Source organism: Bison bison, unplaced genomic scaffold (genome assembly GCF_000754665.1).
Source record: "Bison bison bison isolate TAMUID 2011002044 unplaced genomic scaffold, Bison_UMD1.0 scf7180017864176, whole genome shotgun sequence".
NCBI classification, from domain to species: Eukaryota; Metazoa; Chordata; class Mammalia; order Artiodactyla; family Bovidae; genus Bison; species Bison bison.
The window spans coordinates 3233688-3239165 of record NW_011494748.1 but is presented as its reverse complement, the minus strand read 5'-3'; positions in this window follow the sequence as shown (position 1 = coordinate 3239165).

The following is a 5478-nucleotide window of genomic DNA, read 5'->3' as shown; positions in this document are numbered from 1 at the left end:
AGCATCTTTTAATTTCATGGATGCAGTCACCATCTGCAGTGATTTTGGAGCCCCCAAAAATAAAGTCTGACACTGTTTCCACTGTTTCCCCATCCATTTCCCATGAAGTGATGGGACCAGATGCCATGATCTTCGTTTTCTGAATGTTGAGCTTTAAGCCAACTTTTTCACTCTCCTCTTTTACCTTCATCAAGAGGCTTTTTAGTTCCTCTTCACTTTCTGCCATAAGGGTGGTGTCATCTGCATATTTGAGGTGATTGATATTTGTCCCGGCAATCTTGATTCCAGCTTGTGCTTCTTCCAGCCCAGCATTTCTCATGATGTACTTTGCATATAAGTTAAATAAGCAGGGTGACAATATACAGACTAAATATACAGACAATACACAGACTAAACTTTAAAAACTACTAAACTATTTTAGTAGTTTAAACTATCCATCCATCAATTTAGTAGGCATTAAGACATATCGGTCTTATGATATGTGTTAATTTTACAATGGTTTAAATATTTAATGATGATTAAAAAATTTAATAATGCTTACTTCTGTTTGGTGGAATCAGAGAGTCTTTATTTTCTTCTTTGTACTTTGTTATATTGCTTGAAATATATATAATAAGTAACATTTTTAAAATATGATATCCTGTTCTTAAAAACAAGAAGAAATTGTGAGAGATTCATTACTTACAAACTTCTGTAAATGAGAGAAATGATAAAAACAAAGATAAAATAAGAAAGGTAAGGTGGGAAGAAGTAATTAGACAAGACTAAATGGGACAAGGGCAATGTGAACGTGCAGAAGAGACAATGAATCAGAGAGAACGTAAAGAATTGTCCTGCTTACACTGGGGCTGGCCCTTACTCTCTTTTGGAAGGAACTAAAATCTGCTATCAGAACCACCTGTGTATCTCCTACAGTTTGGTACACAGGGGCCAGCTCACATTTCTTCTTACAGAACATATATTCAATCATTTTAAACAAAAATTTTGATCTTCTTCACAAAGATTCTGGCAAAAAAAATCATTCTAAATATCAAATCCTGGTGTCCACCATAAATAAAATCATAAAGTAAGACTTTCTGTCACATAAGTACTCACACGTACAAACCATACAGACCTATGTTTAAATTGGGTTATTTGTTAGGATATGAAACAAACAGCACAAGGGTCAGCATTTGATTTCTAATTGGGTGCTTTAAAAATATCTTGTTACTTTATTAAGAGAAAATCAAATAGAAAAATGCAGCATTCATTTTATTTATAGCAAACAAAAAAGTACTATTACAAATGGTATTGAGCCCTCCCTTACACATAGCCAGACACAATTTACAAACTGAGTGGACCATTTCTACACTTTATTTCAACAATTGTATCTTTGAGAGTACTTAAAACACTCTTGATTTCTAGTGTCATCCTTTTAGTAACAAAGATTAAAATTGGAAGCCAACATTTTTAAACTGTGAAGTGCTGGATCCAATTACTCACAGAAACTAAAAGCAGAGTTTATTTTAATAGGATTTGCAGTAAAACAAGGCATATAAAAATCAGATGCATAGGCAAAGACTTTTTCATCTTTAATCATTAAGCTACCAGTACAAATTGAGCCCTGAAGTTATTTCATTCCCAAAGGAGATCAGAGATTTAAAGAATTCAGGGGGATTAAACATTTGTGTTTGAGTGAACATGCTAAGTGTTTTTGTGCTTACTATCATTAAAATAGTATTTTCAATACTTTATTTTAGATCCACATACCATATTTTTTCTTCTTCTCTAAATGATGTCTTGTAACTCCTAGGAAGTGACATTAATAGCTGATACAGTGAATGCTTTGTTATTAACTATTCCAAACATTGCCTATATTTAAAGTTTTGCTTTTTTTTCTCAAGACATTCTTCTTCCAAAGGCATTTCTGAGTCTCTAATTGTCCTGTTTACATTTGATCTCAAATTAGGGAAGAAAACTTAACAACGGTAGAATAACGTCTCATTAAGCTATGGCTTCTGAGGATAAATTTTAGTGTATATCAAAATTAAAGAACTTGTATAAAGAATCAAAGTTTGGATGTTAAAATATTAGCTGTGAAAGCTTTTGGATCTGTAAATATACAATTAAGAACTGTTTTTTTAATTTCTTATGTAGGATACTATTAATATGCATAAATAGAACATTTCCATGGAAGAAGCTTAGTAAGCTAGATGGATAAATACCATAAGAATTACTGTTAAGCAAGGATTAAGGAAAGTAAGTTTATTCATATAAAATATATATTGAATACTTTGTGTTTATGGCTATTTTGGTCACTGAATTGCAAATACAAAGTAATTGTATGTCAATAACATTGTTAATAAAACATATGTATACTGATAGTTAAAACTGAGGAAGAAGACAAAGGTTATATGAAGAACAGGCTAATTAGTAGAAACTGCTTACATAAAATGCACAAGAAATATATTGACAAAGAGGGAAAAGGGCCAACCTGTCCTAGCTAAAAATAGCCATGTGCTGAGTACATTGCTAGGTGCATTATAATTTTTTTTCTCATTTATTTTTCAGTTCAATATATGAGATAGCGTATCAGTTATTGTGTTCTTCTGCAAGTAACAGAAAACATGAAGTCAAATTGGTTTAAATATTAAGGAAATTTAATATCTCACTATAATTGGAATTTCAGAGATAAGGCAGACTTTGGTTGCAGTTCTGTTTGGACTTATATCATCAAAAACTCACAGTCTTTCTGCCCCTCTGCACTGCTTTGTTAACCCCTCATCTTACTTCAATATAGTGTCATTCGTGGTACAAGGTGATCACCAATAGAAACTGAAGACAAATGACTTCTTGTAGAAAGAAAAGGAGGGAGTCAAGTATATGTGGTTGACCCTTGAACATGTGTTTGAACTGCACAGGTTCACTCACACATGGATTTTTTTTTCAATATTAAATATCACAAGTCAGTCCACTGTTGGTTGAATCTGCAGAACAGAGCAACAGATATGTAAGAACTGCAATATGTGGAAGGCTGATTGTAAGTTACATGTTGATTTTCTGCTGTTCAGATGATCTGCTCCCCTAACCCCGTCCTTGCTCAAAGATCAGCCTAAGTATAAAGCATTCCTTCAGTATGATTTGATCTGCTTAGGTCACAGGCTCACCTATGGATGAATAACAGGGCTTACAGTAATACCATACTTTGACTTAGAATAACTAGTTTCCCTACCAGGAGCTGGGAATTAGTTAATCTTTCTCTGATTTTGAGAGTGAGTGAATTCTTGAATAAAACTGGGAACAAAGTAAAAGTTATGGATGGAGGTTGACCAAGAGTTTATTCAAGAAAGAAAGACACTTTGGTCACTGTTAGCATTTTGCAACTATGTAAGATGGGCCTTAAACCTGCAAAGTAACTGAATAGGTAGCTAAGAAAAGGAAGACTCAGGTTTCTAACCCAGGTAGTCTGATTTCAAAATCTATTACCTGGAGCAGCATGACAAGTGCTAGAGGACAGCCGTTAAGTCAAGAACTTCTATCAGCCAAAGTCAAGGGATCTTAATTTCCCAAGGGAGGAACAGGATTATCTTTGGGTGCAGAAGGAGTCTGGTCTGCTCTGATTACCACATCATGTCGCACTAAAATGATTAAACCTGTTTTATATTATGCTGTCAAGTGATTTTAAATCTTCACCTACAAATTGACATCTAGTGTTTTCTCTATAATGAAATGTTTCAGTATACATAAATATATATACATATATATATATATAGTATGTCCAGCTTTTATTCTTACTTGTAAACATGTAACTTTTTATTATTTGCTTTGGCGTGCTGAGATTCATGGGATCGCAAAGAGTCGGACACAACTGAGCAACTGAACTGAACTGAACTGAATAATTAATTAAAAATATTTTAATTCAGGGATAATTACTTTAAAATATTGTGATGGTTTTTGCCATACATCAACATGAATTAGCCACTGATGTACATGTGTCCCCCCATTGAATACCCCTCACACCTCCCTCCCCACCCCATCCCTCTGGGTTGTCCCAGAGCACCAACTTTGAGTGCCCTGCTTCATGCATTGAGCTTGCCCTGGTCATCTATTTTATATATGGTAATATACATATTTCAATGCTACACTCTCAAATCATCCCACCCTCACCTTCTCCCACAGAGTCCAAAAGTCTGTTCTTTACATGTGTGTCTCTTTTGCTGCCTTGCATATTGGATCATTGTTACCATCTTTCTAAATTCCATATATATGTGTTCATATACAGCATTTGTGTTTCTCTTTCAGAATTGCTTCACTCTGTATAATAAGCTCTAGTTTCATCCACTTCATTAGAACTGACTGAAATGTGTTCCTTTTTGTAGCTGAGTAATATTCCATTGTGTATATGTACCACACCTTCCTTATTCATTCCTCTGCTGATGGACATCTAGGTTGCTTCTGCTGCTGCTGCTGCTGCTAAGTCGCTTCAGTCGTGTCCGACTCTGTGTGACCCCATAGACAGAAGCCCACCAGGCTCCCCTGTCCCTGGGATCTCCAGGCAAGAACACTGGAGTGGGTTGCCATTTCCTTCTCCAATGGACATCTAGGTTGCTTCTAGGTCCTAGCTATTATAAACAGTGCTGCAATTAATATTGGGGTACATGTGTCTCTTTTAATTCTGATTTCTTTGGTGTGTATGCCCAGCAGTGGGATTGCTGGGTCACATGGCAGTTCTGTTCCCAGTTTTCTCACTGTTCTCCATAGTGGTTGTACCAGTTTGCATTCCCACCAACAGTGTAAGAGAGTTCCTTTTCTCAACACCCTCTCCAGCATTTATTGTTTGTAGACATTTTGATGACGGCCATTCTGACCAGCATGAGATGATCCTTCATTGTAGTTTTGATTTGCATTTCTCTAATAATAAGCGATGTTGAGTATCTTTTCATGTATATCTGTATATCTTCTTGGGGAAATGTCTGTTTACTTCTTTTGCTACTTTTTGATTCGGTAGTTTATTTTTCTGGTATTGAGCTGCCTGAGCTGCTTGTATATTTTGGAGATTAATTCTTGGTCAGTTGTTTCATTTGCTATTACTTTCTCCCATTCTGAAGGCTGCCTTTTCACCTTGCTTATAGTTTCCTTTGTTTTGCAAAAGCTTTTAAATTTAATTAGGACCCATTTGTTTATTTTTATTACTCTGGGAGGTGGGTCATAGAGGATCTTGCTGTGATTTATGTCAGTATCTCTATATATTAATATAACCACTTTCCTAAGTTTGATATTAATCACTTTTTTTGGATATTACATACTTTACCATGCATGCAAGAATTTGTAAATAATACTTGTTGTTATTTTGTATGCTTTAAAGCCTTATATTTTTTCCATATGCTCCTATTTCCCTCATCATTATGCTTTTTGAGATGCAACAATGTTAATATGTAGCCTTGTTTATTTATTTGATTGTTTTATTATATTTGGCTTTTAATTTTATAATATATTTTA